Here is a 19,537-nt window from a genome sequence, read left to right on the forward strand (position 1 = left end):
TCCAACAACGACGACAACAACAATAACTACAACAATAAAACAACAAGGACAACAAAAGGGAATAAATAAATAAAATAAAATATTAAAAAAAAAAACCCAGAGAATGTCAACATCTCTCTGAAGGGTCTCACGGTCACCTTGAAGGGCCCCAGGGGCTCCCTGTGGAGGGACTTCAACCACATCAATGTAGAGCTCAGTCTCCTCAGAAAGAAAAAGAAGCAGCTCTGATTTGACAAATGGTGGGGAAATAGTAAGGAACTGGCTAGTGTTTGCACTATCTGCAGCCATATACAGACCATGATGAACGGAGAGACCACTGACTCAAGGATGTGGCCTTAGAATTGTCTCCGGAGGGAGTCAGGTGGTAGGACAGTGGGTTAAGCACATGTGGCGCAAAGTGCAAGGACCAGCTTAAGAATACCTGTTCCAGACATCAGCTCCCCACCTGCAGGGTAGTCACTTCACAAGTTGTGAAGCAGATCTCAAGGTATCTTTTTTCTCCCTCTCTCTGTCTGCCCCTCCTCTCTCCATTTCTCTTTGTCTTGTCCAACAATGACAACAAGAATAATAACTACAATAATAAACAAGAGCAACAAAAGGGAAAATAAATAAATACTAAAAAAAAAAAAAAAAAGAATTGTCTCAGGAAGAGAAATAGTATCTGGACCAGGCAAGAAAGGTTTTACACCCATGGGATGTTACAAAACTATGGGGATATGCTCTTTTTAGGTGAGGAGATTTCATAAGGAATACTAATATATATATGACCAACTATACAGAGATTTGAAAAATTTTGCAAAAATTCATTCATATACAAAGTAAAGATAGTTTTTTAAAAAAAGAATTGTGTTGCTTTTGTTTTTTTATTGTTGTAGTTCTTATTGTTATTATTGATGTCATAATTGTTGGATAGGGCAGAGAGAAAATGGAGAGAGGAGGGGAAGACAGAGTGGTGGAGAGAAAGATAGACACCTGCAGACATGCTTCACCACTTGTGAAGTGATTCCCCTGCATGTGGGAAGCTGGAGGCTCAAACTGGGATCCTTGCACCGGTCCTTATTTATTTTTATGAATAACAGAGTTTGGGGGCTGAGCAGTTGCGGTACTCACTTAAGAGCACCTGTTGCCATGTGAAAGTACTTGAGTTTAAGCCCCAGGTGCCCATCTGCAGGAGGGAAGCTATGAGTGATGAAGTGGAGCTGTAGTCTCTTTCCTCCATGTCCCTCCCCTCTCAACTTTTTTCTATTCCACAAAAAAAAAGAAAGACAAAGATAAGAAAAAAATTAACATCACAGCAGACATAGGAACAGAGAGATATTCAGCAGACTATGGGGTATAGTGGTGAAGAGAGAGTACCATTAGTACAGGACTTCCTATTAGGAGATGACAAACTGCAGACAGTGATATATGACAATGATATATGACCATTGTGAATTTTGAAAGCTCATGGAGAGTACTATTTAAAGTTTAAAAATGCTACACTTCTATATCTACATTAAAGTTTAAAACATAGGGCAACATATGTTTATAACATTGTGGTGGTTATCGTTGGGAAAGCATGGATTTGGGGGATGGAGAAGGAACAGAACTGTGGCATTGTGCCTGATGGGGAACTATATGCCTGTAATCTGACGATCATGCCAGCCATTATTGGAACACAAATGAGAAATAAAATATAGACAACAAAACCAATCAAAATGGTCAGCATATTTCTTAAATGTTTTTTTCATTAAAATAGGAGGATCATGGGTAGACAGCATAACAGATATGTGAAGATAATCTCTACTGAGGCTCCAAAGTCCCAGATTCAATCCCCTACACCATCATAAATCAGAGCTGAACGTTTCACTTATTTAAAAAAAAAAATCCTCTTATGTAGTATTGATAACCCAACCTAATATTTTTGTACAACTAGGTACAAACATGAAAATTAGACTGAGTGTGTTAATCTAAAATTGGTAACAGATATAGCTGTACTAAAAATACTAAATTAATTCCCATGGGACTTTCTAGGTGATGTTCTGTTCACTGGCCTCTCAAAATTCAACACATAGATATGCAGTAAATTTTGGATGCTAAAATATATTAGGAATAAATTAGAAAAAATATGAAAGGTAATTTAAACATACAATTATAATAAAACTTTAATAAAATATAAACTTATATCTATTTTTAATTAAAATTCAAAAAATAGTCATCAGCTATTACTGAATTTAGTACCTGTATGATAGAACCACTGCTATAGGAAATATTTTTCTTTTTACCATATATTTCCTTTAATTTAATGAAAGAGAGAGATATTGGGAGAGGACGGATAGTTAAGGAGGAAGGGAGAGAGAGAAAGAGAAACCTGTGGTCCTGCTTCACCACTTATGGAGCTGCCCCTGCAGCTGGGAACAAGGTTTTTAACACAGACCCTTGATCAACTAGCTTTGTGAACTCAACTAGGTGTGCTAATGACTGAACATCAAAGATAACTAAGCCTGACTTATTACCCGGAGTAGTTTTAAAGATGCCTGAGTAGAGTGACTTGATCACAGTCTCTGATGTGTCCTCCATTCAGGTGGCACAGCTATAGTTAACATTGTGCTCTCACCTTCCTCTTTGCCACTGTAGAGCACAACATCAACACCCATTTGATCCCAAATGTGACACTGGCTTTCAATATCTATATCTTTTTTCAAATAAATCTTACTTATTTTTTAGTATCTTTATTTAATGGATAGAGAGAGCCAGAATTTGAGATGAAAGGAGGTGGTAGGGAGACAGAGAGACACCTGCAACACTGCTTTACCACTCACAAAGCTTTCCCCCTGTAAGTCAGGAGCAGGGCTCAAACTTTGGTCCTTGTGTACAGTAACATGTGCACTCAACCTGGTGCACCACGACCTGGTCCCTTAATAGCTATAATTTCTTTAACACACAACATAATCCTATAGAGAACATCTTACTTTGGTTCAGACACAGCCTCTGACCTGGGACAGGTCACCTCCTTGAAGGACTGCTAATTTCTCTTTCTTCTCTGTCCTTTTCATTCGAGAAAATGAATTATGGTGTGATCTAAAAGGTGGTGTAGTAGATAAAGCACTGGGCTCTCAAGCAGGAGGTAGTGAGGTTGCACCCGACAGGGCTTGTACCAGAGATGTCTGGTTATTTCTTTCTATCCTCCCATCTGTCTCATGAATAAAATTTTTAAAAAAAGGAGAGAGAAAGAGACATAAGAGAAAATGAATTGTAATCACAGCAGCACCTTGAGAATATGCTTTAAATCCACAAGAACAGTTTTTGTTTTTTTCACTTAGAACAGCTTTTTTCACTTGATAACACTGCACTTATACGTAGGACATTATCAACATAAAAGGTTGTGGTCCAGGAGGTGGTGCACTGGGCTCTCAAGCATGAGGTCCTGAGTTCAATCCTTGGAAGTACATGTACCAGAGTGATATCTGTTTCTTTATCTCTGTATGAATAAATAAATAAAATTGTTTTTAAAAAGTCTCAACTTCCTAGTATTGCAATGTTAAAAGGAGAGATTTAGAAACAATGAGCTAATCTATGTAGCATACACAGTGTTTCTCTAATCTGTTTTATTATTATTATTATTTTTTACCAGAGCACTGTTCAGCTCTGGCTTATGGTGGTGCAGGGGCTTGAACCTGGGACTTTGGAGCCTCAAGAATAAGAGTCTGTTTGCATAACCATTATGCTAGCTACCCTCCAACCTCTCCAACCTTTTTTTATTTTTATTTTTTTTACCAGAGCACTGCTCAGCTCTGGCTTATGTTGGTGTGGGGTATTGAACCTGGTACTTGAGAGCCTCAAGCATGAAAGTCTCTTTGCATAACCATTGTGCTATACCCCCACCCTCTCGCCAACATTTTTTTAAGGTCTTTCCAACTGGCAAATTTTGCTGCTTCAGTGGGGAGTATGAACTGCACTTACCTGCCTCAACCAGATCTATGTGGAGCAGAGCAGACTATTTAACATCTCTTTCAACAAAAGTCCATGATCAACTCTGCTAAACTGCCTAAGAGCCTTAGTATTTAACCCAAGTCTCAGCTTAATGCTGCCTGGAGTACTAACTGAATTGAGAGGTGAAAGCTAAGTGTCAGATTATTACTCTCATATGTGGAATCCAGAAGACTAGATCCATGTATGGGTGAGAAAGTATATCCCTGAAATACTATGATTTTGTAAATGCTGTCAAATCAATATAACAAATTAAAATAGACTGACTTTCTCAACTGTTATCTACAGAGCTTTTATGATCTTTCTTTTTTTTAATTTCTTTATTTGGGAATTAATGTTTTACATTTGACAGTAAATACAATCGTTTGTACATACATAACATTTCCCAGTTTTCCATATAAAATTAAAACCCCCACTAGGTCCTCTGTCATCCTTCTGGGACCTGTATTCTCCCCCACCCACCCATCCCAGAGTCTTTTACTTTGGTGGAATATGCCAATTCCATTTCAGGTTCTACTTGTGTTTTCTTTTCTGATCATGTTTTTCAACTTCTGCCTGAGAGTGAGATCATTCCATATTCATCCTTCTGTTTCTGACTTATTTCACTTAACATGAATTTTTCAAGGTCCATCCAAGATCAGCTGAAAACTGTGAAGTCACCTTTTTTTTTGTCCCTACATATAAATATGGATGTAGGTTCATTTTATTACTACAGATCTATATCTACTTGTTCCGTAACTATTTGTTAACAAGGTAATTCTCTTTGGCCATTTTTGGCTAAGTCATTTATCTAATTTTTTAACTTTTTTTTAAATTGGGGAATTAATGTTTTACATTCAACAGTAAGTACAATAGTTTGTACATGCATAACATTCCCCAGTTTCCCATATAACAATACAACCCCCACTAGTCCTCTGAATCCTTCTTGGACCTGTATTCTCCCCACCCACCCACCCCAGAGTCTTTTACTGTGGTGCGATATGCCAATTCCATTTCGGGTTCTACTTGTGTTTTCTCTTCTGATCTTGTTTTTCAACTTCTGCCTGAGAGTGAGATCATCCCATATTCAGCCTTCTCTTTCTGACTTATTTCACTTAACATGAATTTTTCAAGGTCCATCCAAGATCAGCTGAAAACAGTGAAGTCACCATTTTTTACAGCTGAGTAGTATTCCATTGTGTATATATACCACAACTTGCTCAGCGACTCATCTGTTGTTGGACCTGGGTTGCTTCCAGGTTTTGGCTATTACAAATTGTGCTGCCAAGAACATATGTGTACACAGATCTTTTTGGATATTATATCTTTTTGGATTATATTTGGATATATTGGGTTCCTTGGGATATATCCCCAGGAGAGGAATTGCAGGATCATAGGGTAGGTCCATTTCTAGCCTCCTGAGAGTTCTCCAGACTGTTCTCCACAGAAGTTGGACCAATTGACATTCCCACCAGCAGTGTAGGAGGGTTCCTTTGACCCCCACACCCTCTCCAGCATTTGCTGCTGTTACCTTTTCTGATGTATGACATTCTCACAGGAGTGAAGTGGTATCTTGTTGTTGTCTTTATTTGCATTTCTCTGACAATCAGAGACTTGGAGCATTTTTTCATGTGTTTCTCAGCCTTTTGGATCTCTTCTGTGGTGAATATTCTGTCCATGTCCTCCCCCATTTTTGGATGGGGTTATTTGTTGTTTTGTTGTTGATAAAGTCACTATTTTTTATAGCTGAGTAGTATTCCATTGTGTATATATACCACTACTTGCTCAGCCACTCATCTGTTGTTGGACACCTGGGTTGATTCCAGGTTTTGGCTATTACAAATTGTGCTGCCAAGAATATATATGTACACAGATCTTTTTGGATGGATGTGTTGGTTTCCTTAGGATATATCCCCAGGAGAGGAATTGCAGGATCATAGGGTAGGTCCATTTCTAGCCTTCTGAGAGTTCTCTAGACTGTTCTCCACAGAGGTTGGACCAACTGACATTCCCACCAGCAGTGCAGGAGGGTTCCTTTGCCCCCACAACTTCTCCAGCATTTGCTGCTGTTACCTTTTCTGATGGATGACATTCTCACAGGAGTGAAGTGGTATCTCATTGTTGTCTTTATTTGCATTTCTCTGACAATCAGAGACTTGGAGCATTTTGTCATGTGTTTCTTGGCCTTTTGGATCTCTTCTGTGGTGAATACTCTGTAGATGTTCTCCCCACTTTTTTGGATGGGATTATTTGTTGTCTTATTGTTGCGATTTGCAAGTTCTGTAAATATTCTGTTTATTAGCCTCTTGTCTGAAGCTTTTATGATCTTAAATAATTGTAAACTTTCTCAACTACTGAAAAAGTATATGTGTTCATTATTTTTTTAAGAATTTATTTATTCATGAGAAAGATTGGCAGAGAGAAAGAACCAGACATCACTCTGGTACATGTACTGCCAAGGATCAAACTCAGGACCTCATGGTTGAGAATCCAATGCTTTATCCACTGTGTCACCTCGCGGACCACATGGCCATCTTTTTCTGTACAATAACACATTTTATAACTGAACTAACCAGAATTGTACAAACCTATGTTTTTCAGGTCATGTTACACAACACTGCATTAAAATCTGATTACAGATTTACTGTTGAATGTAAAACATTAATTCCCCAAAAGAAATAAAAAAAAAAATCTCATTACAGGGGCAAAGTGGTAGTGGACCAGGTTGAGTATACACATTGCAGTGCTCAAAGACCTGGGTTCAACTCCTGGTCCTCACATAATGGAGGAGAGTTTCAAGACTGGTGTGTAGGAGCACTTTATGTATATCTCTCTTTTCCTTTCTATCTCCCACTACCCTCTCAATTTATCTCTGACCCTAGCCAAAATAAATCAATAAAAATATTTTTAAAAATATGACAGTGGTAAATAGCATAAAACAATACAAATTATGGCTAGGTCTGGTATGATCCAGAAAATCCTAAAATGGGATGTTCAAAATTAACCCAATTGCCAAATAATTTGGCTATAGCAATAACTATCTATTACCTTCTTAAACCCTAAGACAGTAGTAACCTTCCCTTCTTTTTTCAAAATTATATTTATTTTCCCTTTTGTTGTCCTTGTTGCTTTTTATTGTTGTTGTTATTGATGTCCTTGTTGTTAGGACAGAGATAAATAGAGAGAGGAGGGGAAGACAGAGAGGGGGAGAGAAAGACAGACACCTTCAGATCTGCTTCACTGCTTGTGAAGCAACTACCCTGCAGGTGGGGATCTGGGGGCTCGAACCGGGATCCTTAAGCTGGTCCTTGCACTTAACCTTCCCCTTTCTATATAAAACTCCATATTTTCCCCAGTCCTGGAACCTCTAGGGTGGGGCTCACTTTCCTTCATGTTTTCTCAAGTCATACCAAATGATACTGGATCTGTTGATCCCAACATAATCAATGCAACCAGTACTATCTTCACATATTTCACTTCATACTGTGTCCAGAGACGTCAGGCGTGGAATGTCAACTTTTTTTTTATATTTATTTTATTTATTTATTCCCTTTTGTTGCCCTTGTTGTTTTTTTATTGTTGTAGTTATTATTGTTGTTGTCGTTGTTGGATAGGACAGAGAGAAATGGAGAGAGGAGGGGAAGACAGAGAGGAGGAGAGAAAGCTAGACACCTGCAGACCTGCTTCACCGCCTGTGAAGCGACTCCCCTGCAGGTGGGGAGCCGGGGTTCGAACCGGGATCCTTATGCCGGTCCTTGTGCTTTGAGCCACCTGCGCTTAACCCGCTGCGCTACAGCCCGACTCCCTGGAAGCTCAACTTTTAAGCTTCATTAGTCTGGTGAGACTTTCCCAGCTCATAGGACTCCTTAATTCCATTCTGCATGGTGCACTTCTTTAAAAAAAACCTCAAAACCTAGATGTAGACCAGGGTCCATGAGGTAGGGTTTATGTTTACCTAACAGCAAAAGTGCACAGTAGTTTACAGTGAGTCAATAAATGAAGCAAGTAGAAAGACCCAAAAGATACCATAAAGTTCCTAATGAAATAGTTTCTACTTAAACCTAGTTATCCTCCTCACCTACCTCCTATTATACATCTCTCAATCATTCCAAAGCTAGCCTTCTCAGACAAAGTAAGGACTACAAAAACTGAATAAGGGCAAGAGACCGCATACTCTAATGATGACTCTTTAGTCACTACCAACCCCATCACCTGGGGCTCTAGTCAGGGAGCCCTGGAATTCCCACACAGACAGAATGGGCCTAGACCTCTAACAGATCCTTCTCTTCACTGTCACTGGTCATCTCCATCATGAAAAACATAATGGGGGAGTCGGGCAGTAGTGCATCGGGTTAAGCACAGGTGGTGCAAAACTCAAGGACAGGCAGAAGGATCCCGGTTTGAGCCCCAGGCTCCCCACCTGCAGGGGAGTTGCTTTACAGGCGGTGAAGCAGGTCTGCAAGTTTCTATCTTTCTCTCCCCTTCTCTGTCTTTCCCTCCTCTCTTCATTTCTCTCTGTCATATCCAACAACAACACCATCAATAATAACTACAATAACAAAACAACAAGAACAACAAAAGCAATAAATAAATATAAAGAAATAAAAAAGAAAGGAAAACATAATGGACCGCTTTGTGGGCCCCTATAGGACCTTGCCCTCAATGTGGATCAACAATGGTAGGGAATGTTCCATTCTCCAAAGGGAGGTTGGACAACGTACTCTACCACTCTAGGAAGACAGGTCCTGAAATTAGTGCAGCCTGGAATGTTCCAAGCCATGACCACAGAATGTGAGCTCAGACCTACAGGGATTCAGAGGTTACATAGGCTCCTGTGCTTACTATGGGCCCCAGATCAAATCAATGGGGTTTACAGTTATACTTGCCCCATATTTGGGAGCTACTTTCTTCCCTGATCCAGCTTTCTAGTCCTTTTTCCAACTATGACACCATCTCCCCAGACAATAACCTGGGTTCACCTGCATATCAGATGTCAGGCTGAGGAAAAAACTAGTAAAGTTATGGTCTTTTTGAGAAATACATAAAATAGATCTACTAGCTTTTTCCAAAATAAAGACCCCAAATTTCATCTGCTATATTCTTGCCTTTAGGTTCCTGATTACTTAAAATTTTGTTCTGCTTTATATCTTAATGATTCTTCAGTCATCAGGCTCCAGATGATACCATGATGCCAACCCAAAGTCCCAGGGCTGATGAATGAACCCACCAATGTTTCCTGGGGTCTCACTTCCCCAGAGCCCTGCCCCCTAGGGAAAGAGAGAGACAGGTTGAGAGTATGGATCAACCTGTCAATGCCCATGTTCAGCAGGGAAGCAATTACAGAAGCCAGACCTTCCACCTTCTGCACCCTATGGTGATTCTGGGTCCATACACCCAGAGGGATAAAGAATAGGAAAGTTATCAAGGGAGGGGATTGGATACAAGGTTCTGGTGGTGGGAATTTTGTGGACTTGCACCACTCTCGTCCTATGGTATTGTCAGTATTTCCATTTTACAGATAATTTTTTAAATGACAGTGACTATGCAAATTATTTTCAAGCCTGAGACTTCCAAATCTCTGGTTCAATCTTTAGACTACCATAAGTCAGAACTGAATAGTGCTACATAATACAATAATAGGTAACATAAAAAATAACAAGTTGTGATTCCCAGCTGGAAACAGGAAGGATCCCCCATTTTCAATTTCTGTGTACTACATTGGAACCACTATAATTGTGTCAACAGTTTTATTCCAAGTTGTCATGCCCCTCACTTTAAGGTTTGAAACTACTTATATTTCTCCAACAAATTTATTAGAAGACAAGCCAATCCTGGGACACTTTTGTTGGATTCACTGCAAAGGCCTGAATAAATTGAATAAAAACAAAATGCAACAGCTCCAGGGATTATTTAAAAGACAACAAAAAATTAAATCCTATCAATAAGAAAAACAAAACCCACATTCAGCGGGGAAGCAATTACAAAAGCCAGACCTTCCACCTTCTGCACCCCATAATGACCCTGGATCCCTGCTCCCAGAGGGTTAAAGAATAGGAAAGATATCACGGTAGGGGATGGAATACAGAGCCCTGGTGGTGGGAATTGTGCTCCTCTTATTCTATGGTCTTGTCAGTGTTTCCACTTTATAAATAAAAAAAATTAAAAATGAGAAAGAATAAAAGTGTTCTTTTTTCTTTCTAGTAATGCACTGCTCAGCTCTAGCTTATGGTGGTGTGAAGGATTGAATTTGGGACTTTGGAGTCTCAGGGATAAGAGTTTCTTCACATAACCATTATGGTACCTATCCCCACCCTAGAATTCTTTAGTTTATATCTAATAAAACTCCAAGTCACAATGAAGGCAGGACAGTCACAGCCACACTGGACTCAACTGGAGGATTCAAGGTGCTGACAAACATGCTGGTCCCCCAAAATGACCTTCTTGCCTAGGGTCAGCAAATCCTTCCTTGCTCCTCTAACCTGGATCCAGATCCCAGTACACTCAGGAGAGCATAGTACTGGACCCAGGAAGTCTGCATCCATGTGCTGGGAGAGAGAGAAATAAAAGGGGAGTGGGTGGTGGTGGATGAATGGTCATCTCATACCCTACCCATAGAGCACACCTTATTTAGCACCCTCACAAAGGATGAGGACAGGTCAAGGGAAGGCCAGCCCCAGTGTACGGTGGAGACCATAGATTGACAGGGAGGAGAGACCCAGACACATGGCTTCATTACAGAATTTTTAAAACTCTTTTTAAAATATTTATTTATTCCCTTTTGTTGCCCTTGTTGTTTTATTGTTGTTGTTGATGTCGTTGTTGTTGGATAGGACAGAGAGAAATGGAGAGAGGAGGGGAAGACAGAGAGGGGGAGAGAAAGATAGACAGCTGCAGACCTGATTCACCGCCTGTGAAACGACTCCCCTGCAGGTGGGGAGCCGGGGTTTGAACCGGGATCCTTAGGCCGGTCCTTGTGCTTGGCGCCACCTGTGCTTAACCCGCTGTGTTACTGTCCGACTCCCCATCCCAGAATAGTCTAGCAAGCCTCAAGCAACCCCTCCCAAACTCAGCTCAATGAACCACACTCGCGATATCCCATTTAGTATTGAACATATGAAGACTCCTCTTCAAGGTCCTAATCAGCAGGAGATGAGAGCAACCCGGAGAGAAAAGTAGAGAAAAGTGGTGTCCCAGAAACACAGGACTGTAAGCCTCAAGGAACCCCTCCCAAACTCAGCTCAATGAACCACACTCACGATATCCCATTCAGTATTGAACATATGAAGACTCCTCTTCAAGGTCCTAATCAGCAGGAGATGAGAGCAACCTAGAGAGAAAAGTGGTGTCCCAGAAACACAAGATTGTTTGCTACTGTGCCTTACTTCCTACAGTGTCTTCTTTTACTTTGGAGCACTGCCCACCAGCAGCCCAGATTGGTCCATGTCCACTCTCTCAGAGTCATCCAATCTGGTCCAATCTGGTCTCCTACTCCTACACCTACTTCTCTGTTCCAGACTCTTGGAAACAGAGTTGGCAGTCAGCTGAGGTCAAGAACAAACACCTCATCACAGACCCCTGCAAGCGTCAACCCGGCTTTGACCTAGCACGTTATGATCGGGCCCTCCTCAATCGCTATCGAACAGGCCATGGCCGGTGCGCAGCTATGTTCCATCGCTGGGGAGCCAGAGATGACCCGAACTGCCCCTGCGGCTCCAGACAGACTATGACCCACATAGTCAACGACTGCCACCTCTCCAGATTCAAAGGAGGTCTCGAAACTTGACATCAGGCTCAACCTGACGCTGTTGACTGGCTACGGAAGAAGGGCAAACGCTAGAAGAAGAAGAATTTAATTGGGTGAAGCCCTTGCCACACACGACTACTCTTCTGATTGGATAATGTTCAGATCCAATCAAAACCAGAGATTTCTAAGTGACAGGAATGCTGACCTATCAACTTTTATAGAGGGTGTGCCTGGAGAGAAGATAAAGCAAGTAAAGGTGGGCAAATATTTCCCGTGAGTAGCCATCAAGAAGATTCAGCAGTTAAAAACCTACAATACCACCAGCCTCAGCTTTAAAAATAAAATCTTTAAAATGTTTTATTTATGGGGCTGATTAGTGGCACACCAAGTTAAGCACACACTTTACCATGAGCAAGAGCCCTGCAGGGAGCAGCTTCATGAGCAGTGAAGCAGTCAACGCCATATGTACCACCACTCTCTCTTGTTCTGTCTCCAGGTCTTGCTGGTGGGATAGTGCCTCAGACAGCTAGGAGGACATTGCAGGGAGTCTGAAGACTCAGGGAGGAAGATGGTGAGTACAGGTCCCCATGTTAGGTTCGGTAATCCAAGAAATTCACCAAGAGACGCCAGAGTGATGTAAAAACAAAGAGCCTTTACTTCTATCCTGGGCATGGGGCTAGGGCTGAACCTCACAGCTGCTCTGGGTGCTCGACCTCAAACCCCAGCACACGTGGAGATATATAGGGTATGGGTTACATAGCATACAAGACAAGCTTAGCCTTGTGGTTATCTTTATACATCTAGGGGAAATGTGGGGAATGTTTAACAGTCTATCTCTCTGGAGATGCCTTTCTTAATGCTCAGCTTATCTTTGTTCCTGTAGACTCAGGGCCGTGGGTTCAATTTCCAGTAATGGTCCTGAATTCCAGGACCTGTTCTTCTGAAACTGGGGCCTGTCTCATTTCTACAGTTTTTGGAGTCTGTCATGGAGTCACTGCAGTCTGCACCCTTCACCCAGGGCAGAGATATGGAAAGGCTACTTAAAAGTGACCTGGTGGTCTGAGAGGTGGTGCAGTGATAAAGCTTTGGACTCTCAAGCATGAGGTCCCAAGTTGGATCCCCGGTGGCACATGTGCCAGAACGATGCCTGACTCTTTCTTGTTAGATGCAGTAGTTTTAAAGTTTTAAGTATAGTTGCTTTTCTGCTTAGTGTGAGATGGAAAATTCCTTGCCCTTTCCTCTAAAACAGGACCTAATCATTAAACCACCGGTTGTTTACCAAGACCCTGCAGACAGGCAAGGCTTATCAGGGCCTTTGCACAAGGAAATTATTTTCTAGGAAGGGGCAGCTGATGGCGGGAGGATGTGGTGACCCTACCTGGCTAGATTCTGTTGGTTGTGTGATTTTGCAATGTTTGAAACTAGCCCGTGCTTTGCTTTGAATGGATCATGCTTTTTGCTAGGTTTGAAATGATTGGATTCCGCGTTTTCTATAGCATGTTATTGGATATAGATTGATAAGGTGATGTGTTCCCCCTCCCTGAGTGTATTCAGAAATTCTATAAATTGTGTGGTTTGAGCCCTGTTTGGGGTCGAGCTGATGAACTGCTGTCAGTCACCACTCGGCCCGGATTCGAATTCATGAATAAACATCTTTTGCTTCCTTGCAGTGGATGGTGGTTTGATTTTAGCTCGCTAACATTTCTCATAAATAAATAAATAAATAAAATATTTTTTTAAAATGTGGGAATATAGCATAATGGTTATGCAAAGAGATTTTCATGTCTGAGGCTCTCAAGTCCCAGGTTCCATCCCCCACACCACTATAAGCCAGAGCCGAGCAGTGATCTGGTCTGTATAAATAAATAAATAAATAGAAACTGAAATGTTTAGGGAAAAAAAGTGACCTGGACACATCTGGAAGAATCCTGTGTCCATGTCTTCCCAAGTATCCTCTCTGCAGTCCTGCTGGATCTCCACCTTTGTGTGGTGTCCTCCTGGATCAGTGTCTCCCACATCAGAATCTCAGTATCGGACTGCTATCAACTGTCAGTCATCATGGATTTTCCTTGTCTTTTCTATGTGATCAAGGCCATGGTGGTCCAGAGTCCTGTCCTGAGAATGAGTGCCTGGACCTGAAATCAGGCCCTTGACCATGTTGGGGGGTAAGGAAAAGGCTGGATGGCCCCAGGCAGGATCATCAGGCTGGGAGGGTTGAGTACTGGGAGGAGTCAACACCCTGTAGCATCCTGCTGTGCCCAGAGGATCACTGGTTTCTTGTTTGGCTCTCACAGGGTGCACATTTTCAGTGCAAATTAAGGAAGCCTCCATTTCTTTCATATATATATATATATATATATATATATATATATATATATATATATGTATTTTATTAGTGATTTAACATTGATTGACAAAATCATAAGATAACAGGGGTATAATTCCACAACTCTTTCACCACCAGAGTTTGGTGTCTCCATTCCTTTCATTGGAAACTGATGGTACTTGCGTGGGGGACTCGCAGCAGAGATAAACCATATTGGCTCTCGTGTTAACTCTAGAGGCTAACAACAGGATAAGACCAGAAGACCTTTTGGTTGCAAATGATCCATTTATTGTACAGAAGGCAGGGTTTAAATAGAAGAAGGGAACAAAGGACATTTTTTCACTTGTGGCGATAAGGGTGGGCTTTTGAAGGTCAGAACTCTCACGGTGAAGGTTCCAAGGAATGAGAAGAATTGATAGTGGTAAGGGAGAGTTCCAGAGTGATTAGTGGCAATTGGGTAAGAGAGTCAATTAGCTGAAGGTGTTTAGAAGGACAGTTTAATTATCCCAGCAAGGGAGAAGCAGACAGAGAGCAGCCTTGAAGGAAGAGAGATAAGATAAGAGGAGTTAGATCAAAGTGGAGGAGGGGTTTAAGGAAATAGGAAGGAAGAGCCTTTTGGTCAAGGCAGAATGGATATATAGAGTATGTGTGATCACAGCAGGTGAACTATAGTGGACTTTAATCAGGCAAACCATTTGGTTTATAACAAGGAAATGAGTTAAGTGTTAGGGGGTGTAGGTTCTTGTGATGCTTGGGAGACTGACAAGGGGAAACTGAGTCAGGAAAGCTTTTCCCTCCATGATCAACCCCTGGAAGGGAGAGTTGACAGGTGGGGTATCTTTTCAGACCTCCATCTTTATGATGGGAGTTCCCCTATGCTCTTACCATGCTTTCACAGTTATCCCCACAGAAATATTAATTATCACAAGATCACAGATATGGGTTGACTACTACATATATAACTATTTCTACTTACATATATTTACCTTTTTTCCCCCCTATGATCCTGTCTTCTATTCTTTTCTTTTTTTTAAATTTGTTTTTGTTTCCATTTATTTATTTATTATTGGATAGAGACAGAGAGACACTGAGAGGGACGGGGGAGATACAAAGGGAGCAAGACAGAGAGACACCTGCAGCCCTGCTTTACCACTCGTGAAGCTTTCCCCCTGCAGGTGGGGACCAGGGGCTTGAACCTGGGTCCTTGTGCACTGTGATGTGAGCACTTAACCAGGTGCGCCACCACCTGGCCCCCTTCTATTCTTTTCTAAGGTACACCTAGTTTTTTTTTTTTTTTTTTTTTGAGGAGAAGGGTTGCTCTTTCTCTTATTTCTTTTCTTTCTTTTTTTAAAATTTCTTTATTGGAGGAATAATGGTTTACAGGTAACAGTAAAATACAATAGTTTGCACATGTGTAACATTTCACGGTTTTCCAAATAACAGTTCAAACCCCACTAAGTCCTCCTCTGCCATCAGGTTCCAGGACCTGGAACCTCCCCCTCCCACCACAGAGTCTTTTACTTTGGTGCAATACACAAAAACAACTACTAGCATCATTCCTTGTATTTTTGTTTGCTTGTTTTTCCCTCTTCTCTCTCCTGTTCCTGATGTAATTGGAGTTCAGAGCCATGTGGTTATCTTTCCCTAACATTTACTACCTTTTTAAAAATTACCTTTGTTTATTTTATAGAGATGGCCAAAAACAGAGAGGAAGTGGGGGAGATAGGGAGACTGAAATAGAGACACCTGCAGCCCTGCTTCATCACTTGTAAAACTTTCCTCCTGCAGACTGGGGACTTGAACCTGGGTTTTTCTGCATTGTAATATGTGTTCTCAACCATGTGCGACACCGCCCTGCCCCCACTGAGCACTGCTTAGCTCTGTCTTATGGTGGTGCAGGGGACTGAACCTAGGGCTTTAGAGTCTCAGACATGAGAGTCTCTTTGCATAACCACTACCTTCCTATTTTTTTCTTCATTTCCTTTTTTTTAAAGTGACTGTTATAATGAAGAGTTATTACCCCAATCCTGCCCCACCCTGTTCTGTTTATATTCTTACTCTTATTATACTGGGTTTAGTCAGTGAATTTCATATTTGGAAAAAAAAATAGATCAAAAGTGTTCATGAAAACATAGTGACTCTTCCATGCCATGTCCAGAGTAGCCTGTCTCTTCACCTGATTACAGAGGCTAAGCAGAATTTAATGCAATTCTGTGACTTGTGGCTTACAAAACTCAGATATTTTCAAAATTCTGTTTAATTCACAAGTATATTATTGTACAATAAATAGTGAATTGACACTTCGTTTTCTAGAAAGAGACAGCCAGTATCCAGTAATAAATGACAGAAGCAGCCTTAGAAACAGTCAATGGAACAGCAGCAAATGCTGGAGAAGTTGTGGGGTCAAAGGAACCCTTCTGCACTGCTAGTGGAAATGTCAATTGGTCCAACCTCTGTGGAGAACAGTCTGGAGAACTCTCAGAAGGCTAGAAATGGACCTACCCTATGATCCTGCAATTCCTCTCCTGGGGATATATCCTAAGGAAGCCAACACACATCCAAAAAGATCTGTGTACACATATATTCTTGGCAGCACAATTTGTAATAGCCAAAACCTGGAAGCAACCCAGGTGTCCAACAACAGATGAGTGGCTGAACAAGTAGTGGTATATATACACAATGGAATACTACTCAGCTATAAAAAATGGTGACTTCACAGTTTTCAGCTGATCTTGGATGGACCTTGAAAAATTCATGTTAAGTAAAATAAGTCAGAAAGAGAAGGATGAATATGGGATGATCTCACTCTCAGGCAGAAGTTGAAAAACAAGATCAGAAGAGAACACACAAGTAGAACCTGAACTGGAATTTGCATATTGCACCAAAGTAAAAGACTCTGGGGTGTGTGTGTGGGAGAATACAGGTCCTTCAGAGGACCTAGTGGGGGTTGTATTGTTTCAGGAATTATTCCAGAATCTTTAGCTGAGATTGAACCACTTATGAAACTCTACAAAATCCACAGTTAAGGGTGGAGGGTTGATAAAGTGATGGTTATGCAAACACTCATGCCTGAGGCTCCAAAGTCCCAGGTTCAATCCTCCACACCACCATAATCCAGAGCTGAACAGTGTTCTTGTTAAAAAAAAAAGGGGGGGGGAGGGGAATCCACAGTTAAGAGAAATTCACATCTAGAGAAGAAAACTGATTGATTCTGGGCCTTGTGCTAATACCAGGTGTAGAAAACTGAATATTACTCAAAGAGTTTTGTTTTCAGTCTGATCAGAGACAACTGATGAATCTGAATGAGAGAGGCTCCTCAAGGATTGTCAAAAGACCTTTCAACTGTTAAGTTTCTTTTTAAATCTATTTATTAATTTAAAAAATTTATTTATTTATTTATTCTGTTTTGTGACACAAGTTCTCACAAAATTAAATGTTAGAAATGGACAGTGGCCTTGAAATTATAGGGTGTTATAAAAAAGTCATGCTGATATGCAATAGTAAGTTAAGGGGTAGTTTCACCCAGTAGTATTATTGTAAATAATTTCTCCTTCCATAGCTATTGCTAGAATTTGCCAACTAAATTCTTCTATCCATGACTAACTTAAAGCAACTGTGCTAGATGAAGTTGTTTCATATTAGTTTAGAATTTTCATTCTGTAATTGCTTCCCCGCTGAACATGGGCATTGACTGGTTGGTCCATACTCCCAGTCTGCCTCTCTCTTTCCCTAGTAAGGTGTGTCTCTGGGGAAGCTGAGCTCCAGGACACATTGGTGGGGTCTTCAATCCAGGGAAGCCTGGCCAGCATCCTGGTGGCATCTGGAACCTGGTGATTGAAAAGAGAGTTAACATACAAAGCCAAACAATTTGTTGAGCAATCATGGATCCCAAGCTTGGAATAGTGGAGAGGAAGTGTTAGGGAGGTACTCACTGCAAACTCTAGTGAACTTCTGCTTTCAGGTATATATTTTGCAGTAGTTTATAGATACGTGTGAATATAAGCTCTCTCTCACAGAAACTGGTGTATATCTAGATTATGGGACTTTGTTAGAAAGTGAACTACCTGAGATGAAATTAGAGTGTACTATAAAAGGAAAGGTCTCACCCGAGTAATGAAGCTGAAGGGTTGTCATTCCACACGTGAAGTCTCTGGACACAGTCTGAGGTGAAGCATGTTGAGGTGGCAATCGTTGCGTTGGTTAGGTTGCAGAAGCCAGGCCTTCTACCTTCTGCAACCCTCAACGACCCTGGGTCCATGCTCCCAGAGGGCTAGAGAATGGGAAAGCTATCATGGGAGGGGGTGGGTTATGGAGATTGGGTGGTGGGAATTGTGTGGAGTTGTACCCCTCCTACCTTATGTTTTTGTTCATTAATCCTTTCTTAAATAAAAAATTAAAAAAAAAAGAATTTTCATTCTTACTCCTTGATAGAATTCATGTATTAATACTATTATTTATTATTTCAATTTATCATTATTATTATTTTACCAACGCACTTCTCATTCCTGGTTTAAGGTGGTGCTGGGGATTGATCTGAGACTTTGAAGGCCCAATCATGACTCTTTGTATAATCATTATGCTATTTACCCCCATAATTTAAGGTATTTTTCATATGCTTCCTCACTCATTAGATCATCTAGTTCTGAAGGATTACTCACTGTCATCTTGATCAGCCTCACATCTCTATAACATGTTTTATTGATGAGTCCTGGATTTTCTCCCAGAGCCTCACTAATTTCAGCTGCTTTTTCCTGACAGAGGTGTGTGTTGGAGGGCAACTCAAGGAAAACAGCTCCCCTCCCTCTGCACCCTGGAGGATGCCAGGAGAAGGGACCTAGGCAGGAGCCAAAGGCACCAGCACTGCCTCTCTACCCAACTGCAAAAGGTCATAAAATGCAGATGTGCGCCCCTGAAGACTAGGGCTGAAGCACATCCCCTGAGAGTCCTGTCCTTCCTTCAAGGGGACTATGGAGCTTGGACGATCAGGAGTGTCTGGGTTTCCTTTCTCTGTTTTTTTTTTTAATTATTATATTTATTTATTGGATAGAGAAAGCCAGAAATTGAGAGGAGAAGGAGATAGAGAGACAGAGAGACACCTGTAGCCCTCCTTCCCCACTCACAAATCTCTCTCCCTGCAGGTGGGAACTGGTAGCTTGAACCTGGGTCCTTTTGCACTGTAACATGGGAGCTCAACCAGGTGTGCCACCACCGGCCCCCCTTTCTCTGTCTTGAGAGTACTAATACTACATGCCTTGTGTTTTATTCTCATTTTCTGTCCTTTCTTGCTCCCACTAATTTTTCATATCCCTGAAACATGATTGGCTCTCTTGCATTTTTTTCCAAGTCAGAGTCAGTCTAGAACTCCCCTGGGAGGGAATGGGGAATGGCCTCTGTTAGCTGCTCCCTCCTTCTCAATAGTGAATCTAGTTCAGTAGCAGCTTGTACACTTTTCAAAGCACCAAACTCATCTGTTGGTTCCATTCAGTTGCAACATCAGGTAGACTACACTGAACATCGCC

The 19,537-nt window shown here is 41.3% G+C and overlaps 2 protein-coding genes across 7 annotated transcripts in view; one reads left to right on the forward strand and one right to left on the reverse strand.

Moving 5' to 3' along the window:
- LOC103123871 (zinc finger protein 709-like) overlaps positions 1-19,537 on the forward strand; it is a 236,158-nt gene that overhangs the window by 192,989 nt on the left and 23,632 nt on the right. The gene's annotated exons all lie outside the window — the stretch shown is intronic.
- Positions 1-19,537, reverse strand: part of LOC132535583 (zinc finger protein 14-like) — a 178,921-nt gene that overhangs the window by 84,983 nt on the left and 74,401 nt on the right. The window lies entirely within an intron of this gene.

Source organism: Erinaceus europaeus, chromosome 23, assembly GCF_950295315.1.
Source record: "Erinaceus europaeus chromosome 23, mEriEur2.1, whole genome shotgun sequence".
In the NCBI taxonomy this organism is placed as follows: domain Eukaryota; kingdom Metazoa; phylum Chordata; class Mammalia; order Eulipotyphla; family Erinaceidae; genus Erinaceus; species Erinaceus europaeus.